The sequence below is a fragment of the Podarcis tiliguerta genome, assembly GCF_965153285.1.
Source record: "Podarcis tiliguerta genome assembly, chromosome: 13".
Lineage (NCBI taxonomy): Eukaryota > Metazoa > Chordata > Lepidosauria > Squamata > Lacertidae > Podarcis > Podarcis tiliguerta.
Window position 1 is genome coordinate 46,534,198 of NC_139546.1, and position 8,722 is coordinate 46,542,919.

General features: G+C 43.8%; 1 gene segment (V, D, J or C); it reads left to right on the plus strand.

Moving 5' to 3' along the window:
- The first annotated feature begins 2,817 nt into the window (after positions 1-2,817).
- On the plus strand, positions 2,818-6,449 carry LOC310663209 (immunoglobulin heavy constant gamma 2B-like). The segment is given in 3 exons: positions 2,818-3,031; positions 5,081-5,217; positions 6,322-6,449.
- The last annotated feature ends 2,273 nt before the right edge of the window (positions 6,450-8,722 follow it).

An 8,722-nucleotide genomic window follows, 5' to 3' on the forward strand; every position in this document is an offset into this window, starting at 1 on the left:
TGGGGTGGGGTGGGTTCTGGAATGCAAGGAGAGAATGGATTAAGGGGGGTCTTCATGATATTGGAAGCAAAATGTATTCGCCATTATCAGAGCTATGCCATGGGGAGCAGGGAGGTTGCAAAGGTCAGTATATGTGTAGTTTTACTGCTCACAGGCCCTTGCTATGTCCCAGAAGTGAGAATGATTTGGTCCAAAGACACTCAGTGAGCTTCATCTAGTTAAGTGGTGATTTGAATCTGGGTCACACTACACCGGACTCAAGTCCAGCATCCTGTCATTTGCTCCACCCTGACTTCCATCTACACATGTCCACACACAGGAAGCTGCTCTCCTTTTAACGTCTGGTGCTGAAAGTAACAAAGAGGCTGTTGTAACATTAAAGAGGAATATTTATGTACCCATCTCTCCCACAAATATTCTGTTACAGATCCCCCTCAACACCATCACCACCATCAGTAGCTTTGCCCCGGCCTCAACTGCCCCATCAGTTCCTGAATGGAATTATTGTTCAAACCATCCAATCATGGCAGAGGCTGCCGTGTTCACTGCAGGCCCAGAAACAGTATTATAACTCAGTTTCCTGTGTATTAGAAGCTGATATATAATATACAGCAGGAAAAGAGGCTGTAAAGGACAGTATAAACAAGCAAAGAAGAAGCAGCAACAGAGCAAGGGGAGCAGAAAATAAAGCTGCTAACAAGGTGAAGACCCGTTAACAAGATGCTAACAAGGCTCAAGTAGCTCATACAGAGGCGACAGATTTAGATACATTGCAGCATGCGTGGGGAAAACATGAACCCATATATATAAAACAAGGGAGTGAAAATAAAAAGGCTGGGGAATGGCGGACATGATTGTAGAGAAACAAGAGCTAAATGCATTTTTAAACATATACCAATAGTAATGATAATGATAATTTTAAATCTGAAACATTCACCCATAATCAAAGCCAAAGCCTCGTCTGCTAATTTTGCCTTCTTGATATGAAAATATACATATAATATGGAGAGACCTGCCCATGTTAGAAGATCAGTGGGAAATTATTTTGCAATGCCCTTCTCCTTCTCCGTCTTCCCCAAATCAGGAAATATCTTACAAGATGTGAGAAGCTGACTTTTATTGAGCTTCATCTGCCCTCCTTCTCAGCCTAACGCTTGTCACTCTGACAAGCTCTTCAAGCTCCCCTTAAATGTTCTTATAGAAGCAGTTAAGAGAAGCTGAGACAAATGCATAGATCTCATTGCAGTTGTTGGCTGTGATCACTATTTGAAATCCTTCTTTTCAGAGGTACTGTGCTTCTGAATGCCAATTGCAGAAGACAAACTGACAGTGGAGGGGAAAGGTCTTCATGTGGCACCAGACCAGCCATGTTGGACGTGCTTAGACAAGATCCTTCATCAAGGTTGCGCCTGTTCACATGCTCAGAGCAGACCCATTGGGATTAATGAATATGACTAACTTAGGGCCATTAATTAAAACAGGTCTGCTCTGAGAAGGACTAGTATTGAGTGCAACTGATACAAAGTACACTCTCTACCTCAGAGCTAGAACCTCAGTCCAATAGGAGGTACAGAGCTTATCTGGATGGAGGTGGAAGCACAGGTGTAGGCAAAGCATCCTGTGGAAAGTTAGCTCAATGGAGAGCAGCAGCAAAGTACTCATAGGGCCAGAAAATAGTCAGCTGTCGTCTGGTGCAACAGACATGCACACTCACCATTGAAACATATACCCTCCCTCCCCCATCAATTCACATTGTCTGGATTGTTGTGCATTTAAGTGAGAGAGCAGAGAATGCACAACACCTGCATTGCCTGAAAAACAGTGAATAATTTCTGAGGGCCAAGCTAAAAGTGATACCTTGTTGAGTGGGGCATTGGGGAGGGGGGCTGTGGTGCACAAAAAGAAGTTTCCTCCTTCACAACCCCCTACCATGGTATCTATAGAAGCTTGTGGCAAATTACAGCCACAAGGAATGATAATGTTCATCAGGACTGCATATAAAATTACCTCCCTTTGCACCAGGGTCCTTAACAAAACTTGGCCCTCAAAGTTGGCTATCTACTACATAAAAAATTCAAATAACACATTTAACCTAACATTGTGTTTTATCGATGTTGTTTTAAAAGCTGCCTTGAGTCCAGGCCTGGGGGAAAGACATGATATAAATAAATCAATATAATAATGACAGTAACAGTAATAGTGATAATAAACCTAGCTTGACTCTAAATATGACTGAGATGAGTGAGCAAACTGAGCCAAGCCTGGATAGATGGGTTCATAGGTCAGATGGATGAGGAGCCATGAAAGATTCACAAAATATTCAGGCCACATGAATGGATTAGTCATACAGTGGTACCTTGGTTGTTGAACGGCTTGGCTCCCAAACAAATCGGCTCCCGAATGCCGCAAACCTGGAAGCGAGTGTTCCGGTTTGCGAACGTTTTTCGAAAGCCGGACATCTGACGTGGCTTCCATGGCTCCTGATTGACGGCAGAAAGCTCCAATAACCAAGGTACCACTGTACTTTTGTCAGATGAGGATATGAGAGAGATACGTTAGGGAAGGAGTTTGCATGGCGTGCATGGCAGTGCCCAAAGTTGCAGATTGGGGATATGTTCTCCAAAGAGATCCCCTCATAACTACCCAATCAAACACAAAAAATGATGAGCTGACTCAAAGTTTCACATTTTGGATGATGATCTTGAAAATCAATGACGGAAGAAAATCAACTGTCCAAGCACACTCGAGCCCAGACATTCCTGCTTTTGGAAACTACAAGTGCCAAGGTCTCCACTCAACTGCTCCTGCTCTAGTTATGCTGCAAGACTCCCATTTTTCTCTCGGCTTGCGTAAGAATTTCCCTGCTGATAACACTGGAAGAATGGAGACGTGAGCAGGCAGGAGTTCAATAGAATAGATGGAAGAAATCACTGCCACAAGCAAAGGACAGCAATGAATGTACAGTGGAATACTGGTTCTCAAACGGCTTAGTTGATGAACAAATCAGCTCCCAAACATCGAAAACCCAGAAGTAAGTGTTCCGGTTTTTGAACGTTCTTCGGAAGCCGAACATCCAGTGCAGCTGTCAGCTATTGTTTCTGGGGCACCTGCACCAATCGGAAGCTGCGCCTTGGTTTTTGAACATTTTGGAAGTCAAATGGACTTCCGGAACAGATTACATTCAAGAACCAAGGTACCACTGTAGAGACAAACACAAGCCCTCATGGAAAGAAAAATGCAAATTTATATGCACATTCATATAAATGGCTAGAGCCAACATCAGAGCCAACAAATATTTGACATACTGGCACTTCTTGACAGTTTTTGAAGATGGTGGATCTAAAATTGTGGTACTGGCAAGTTAACACAGTTAACCCAGTATTAGATAAAAGTGTTTGCGTCCAGTGAAACAAAGGAAGAGAGTAACAGAAGACATTACAGAATGTCCTACCACTTTCATCAGAATTAGAAGAGACCCCATGGGCTGCCAGGGTGCGGCCTCAGCCATCTACAACTTCCTTCCCACACCTACTCCCTGGTTACTCCTTGCTTCAATGTTAGCAGGTGGTCTGCTTGGTGCACTCATTAGCATTTGGTTTGGTGCTTAGAACTCCAGATTCAAATCACTCCTCAACCATGAAGCTCACGGTGTGGCCTTTCTAAACCACTTTGCACAACAAGTTTATCAGAAACAAGCTGATAAGAATTGGATGAACTGGTCCTTTAGGCAGAGTGCCGGAAAAGGGAGAAGGAGAGCTCTCCCAACAGAGTGAAGTTACTCTGTAGGACTAGGCACAAACATTACACGGGGAGAACAGAGAGGGTTCCCAAAGATTCTACACCAAGCCACTAATCCAAAATTTAGATAATATTAATTGTTATAGAAGCCATAGATGATCTTGCAGGTGTGAAGTTTGTGCATAATGGATTTTGTAGTCTATGTTAGACTGGAAGAAAAAGGAGGAATAATAGTAATGGTAGTACGTGGGTGGCACTGTGGGTTAAACCACAGAGCCTAGGACTTGCCGATCAGAAAGTCAGGGGTTCGAATCCCCGCGACGGGGTGAGCTCCCGTTGCTCGGTCCCTGCTCCTGCCAACCTAGCAGTTCGAAAGCACATCAAAGTGCAAGTAGGTAAATAGGTACCGCTCTAGCGGGAAGGTAAACGGCGTTTCCGTGCGCTGCTCTGGTTCGCAAGAAGTGGCTTAGTCATGCTGGCCATGTGACCCGGAAGCTGTACGCCGGCTCCTTCGGCCAATAAAGCGAGATGAGCGCCGCAACCCCAGAGTCGGCCACAACTGGACCTAATGGTCAGGGGTCCCTTTACCTTTTACCTTTTAACAGTAGTACAGAACCCATGATTCAACATACAGTGGTGCCCCGCAAGACGAATGCCTCGCAAGACGGAAAACCCGCAAGACAAAAAGGTTTTCCGTTTTCAGAGGTGCTTCGCAGGACGAATTTCTCTATGGGCTTGCTTCGCAAGACGAAAATGTCTTGCGATTTTTGAGGGGTTTTTTCGCTCCCCAACCCCTTTTTCTAAAGCGCTAAGCTGCTAATAGCCTTTTAGCAGCTAATCCGCTAATCCCTTAAGCCTTTAATAGCCGTTAATAGCCCTTAAACTGCTAATAGCGCTAATAGTGCTAATCCGCTAATGGGCTTGCTTCGCAAGACGAAAAACCCGCAAGACAAAGAGACTCGCGGAACGGATTCTTTTCGTCTTGCGAGGCACCACTGTAATTCTATCATTTATATCATTAAGGGCAGGACAAATAGTAGCAGATAGAATCCACTGGGCAATGTGAATTTTTAAATGGTAACCCATAGCCTGTCTTTAAGTAAGGAATTGTCATAGTGGAATTGCACCGTGACAGAATTCCTACCATGTGGGTTTCCTACATTCCTACCTGCCTCTGCAATTACTACAATGACAGTCAAATTTAGGAACAGATGCCTTTGGATTCTTGCACCATGGGTTGATGACAAAGTGTAGAAATATGAGTGGTGGGTGAAGGAACGGCTGAAGTTATGGGATATTTTATGTTGAACACTGGAAATGACATCTCTTTCTTCCCTCACAGAGACGACTGTGTCAGCAGATGATGATTATAGTGATGAGAAAAAGGAGGAACTGGATAACTTGTGGGTGACCATCTTTGTTTTCTTCCTTCTCTTCATCCTCAGTGTTTGCTATAGTGCCACCGTGACACTGTTCAAAGTGAGTAGAGAAGAAGCGATACTACATATCCACACTTGCATCTTACATAAACACTGCAGAGATGGGGGGGGGGGAGAGACAAAATAATAATAATAAATAATAATAATAAAATTTATACCCCACCCTCCCTGGCCAGAACTGGGCTCAGGGCGGCTAACACCAATAAAATTACAACAAAATGTAATAGGGAAAAAAAGTTAATTAAATTGCGGGTTAAAATACAATTTAAAATGCAGTCTCATTTTAGTAGTAGCCCATAAATCAAAACCACAAGGGGAGGGAAACATAAGGGTCAGACTGAGTCCAAACCAAAGGCCAGGCGGAACAGCTCCGTCTTGTAGGCCCTGCGGAAAGATAGCAAATCCCGCAGGGCCCTGGTCTCTTGTGACAGAGCGTTCCGCCAAGTTGGGACCAGTACTGAAAAGGCCCTGACCCTAGTTGAGACCAATCTAACCACCTTGCGGCTCGGGACCTCTAAAGTGTTGTTCTTTGTGGACCTTAAGGTCCTCCCCGGGGCATACCAGGAGAGGCGGTCCCGTAGGTATGAGGGTCCTAGGATAAGGCTGAAATATTAGTACTGTTTATTGTAAATTAGTGAATGGTTCTGTGGAGGACTTAGCATATACCTTTACACTGTGTCAAACAGTCCATTAAAATCAGAAGAATGGATGAAGAAAAAGATTTGACTTGTTGGTTGGCAAGACAAGTTGAGGAATAGGAGGATTGGGAAAAGATGACAAGGAAATATTTTATTATACATTGCCAAAAGGACGTACTTCTTCATAGTTAAACAGTGGAATTTGCTCCCCCAAGAGGCAATGTTGGCCATTCAACTTGGAAAGCTTTAAAAGAGGGTTAGACAAATTAATGGATAAGGTTAAGACTGACTAATACCCGCAAAGACAATGTTTTACTTCCATTGTTGAAGGCAGCATGCCTCCTAGAACAACTTGTGAGTATAGCACCTTCAAGTCCTGCTTTGAGGCTTCCAACGGGGGCATCTGATTGGTCACTAATAACAAATAGAACTTGTAAATTATTATTATTCCATGCTCATGTCTGTTCTACGTCTTTCTTTATCCCCACCCCCACTCCTTCCCACAGGTAAAATGGCTCTTCTCTAGGATGCTGCAGCTGAAGAAGCAGCCACCAGGCCCTGACTATAAGAATGTGATCCAACGAGTGGCCTAGAAGCATCTTCCTGGGAGCTTGCCCTACACCTTGGGAGGTGCAAAGAATCATAGAATCATAGAGTTGGAAGAGACCACAAGGGCCATCGAGTCCAACCCCCTGCCAAGCAGGAAACACCATCAGAGCACTCCTGACATATGGTTGTCAAGCCTCTGCTTAAAGACCTCCAAAGAAGGAGACTCCACCACACTCCTTGACAGCAAATTCCACTGTCGAACAGCTCTTACTGTCAGGAAGTTCTTCCTAAAGTTTAGGTGGAATCTTCTTTCTTGTAGTTTGGATCCATTGCTCCGTGTCCGCTTCTCTGGAGCAGCAGAAAACGACCTTTCTCCCTCCTCTATGTGACATCCTTTTATATATTTGAACATGGCTATCATATCACCCCTTAACCTCCTCTTCTCCAGGCTAAACATGCCCAGCTCCCTTAGCCGTTCCTCATAAGGCATCGTTTCCAGGCCTTTGACCATTTTGGTTGCCCTCCTCTGGAAGAAGAAGTCACTGGCTGGAGACAGGACTCCATCTCCAGTATAAACACCTTACGTTTCTCTCTAACAGACCAGGTTCTTCCCTGGCAAGTAGATATGAAGCCCTGTCCACTCAGGGATTTGTCATGTGAGAGAGGCAATTTTGCTAAAGCCTAGAGCACTGCACTCCCTAGATATCTGATTTCCACAGTCAAGGAGAGCGGAACCAGTTCTCCCACCCAACCTGCGATTGTAAAGCATGGAGGCAGACACAGGCCTTGAGAAAGGTGCTTTGGCATGTCGACTTAGAAGTAAATCCTACTGAATTCAATGGGATGAACTCAGTGTGCATAGGGCTTCAGCCTTAGTGTCTTGAGCTACACTGAGGACCTTCAGTCCTTACTTCCATTGCAACCTCCCCATTTCAGAGCTTCAGGCCTCCTCTCCACCCCATGCGAAATCCTATTCTGTGCCTGTTCATCCAATGTCCCCGCTTCACTAGCAGGCTTCCAGCCTCAGGAAGCCATGAGAGTCTCTGACCTGTTCTATTATAGTCAGATCCACTTATGTACAGTAAATAAACATCCTATAACTCTTTCCATATACTTAAACAAACCAATTTTATGACCCACCTACCACTACTGTATTCTTCATGAGACCCACGACTAGCACTGAGGACATTTCTGCTATTTTCATATACTGTATTGCATGTTTTGTGGTCATGAATATATTTACTAGACAATAATAAAAACACAAATAAAGAAAATCGTCTTCTGAAGGTTTTTGTTTGTTTTTGTTCCTCCTTCACATACTTTCAGAAAGGAATTTCATCCTCTTTTGAAAATTCTGCCTGTTGTCCTTCATTCCCATAAAATCAGTGGCAGAGGAACCTGAAGACTCCAGGTGTTGTTGGACCCAGCAGTAACAGCCAAAATAACAAATGGTCGAGGATGATGGGTTTTGTAGTCCAACAACCTCTGGAGGACCATAGTTTCCTCTGCCAGTTTGCATTTCTTAGTGCAGAAAGTATTGATCTGATGTGTAGAGATCTTTCCTATTCTAATTAATTCAAGAGGGTTCTGGAAGCTTCTCTGTGTGAAAGAAGCAAGTGGAAGGTTCATAATGTTTGGGTTATACCTTCAGATAACAATAATAACAATAATAATTTATTTATATCCCGCCCTCCCCAGCCAAAGCAGGGCTCAGTATAGCTGGCTTAAACTGGTTCTCTTATCTCTTTCTGTCAGGGTCATGCTGACTATAAAAATAGACCAGAAGGACCCTAGATTTCACTTTCACTTTCTATCTCTTTTCCTCCTAGGACAGTATGGGGTTCTGTACATGTGTTTAGTGTTAAGGCTTAGACTTATTACAAGTTATTGTAAGTTTAAGTCAAGTCTGCTGCTACTGGATTTCTTATGGTCAGTGCCAAGTCTGAATGTATTGGATTTGCGACCATTACGCTCATTTGCCTTCAGTAGTAGTAAAGCTCTGCTGGATGAAATATTCATCGTCTCTGGTCTATTTTTTGGGAATCCTGCCCCATGTTTAAGGTTTTGCTCTGCTAACTATACGTCAGAGTTCTGCTCTGGATCATATTGAGTAGAATTTCAATGACATCCTCCCCCTTTACTTACATCTTGGATTGCTTGGACTCTTACACAGAGCCACTTCTATCTGTTCCTTCAAAGGCTTTCTCAAAGCTCACCTTTTCCCCCTTTGGCCCTTCAGGCTCATCCATGACTCAGAGGAAGCCAGATACTAGAGGAGAGAAAGATGTTTTTAAAAGCCTTCACTCTGGTTTTGTAAATTTATGCCACCATTACTACGGGATGAAGCCTTGACAGGCT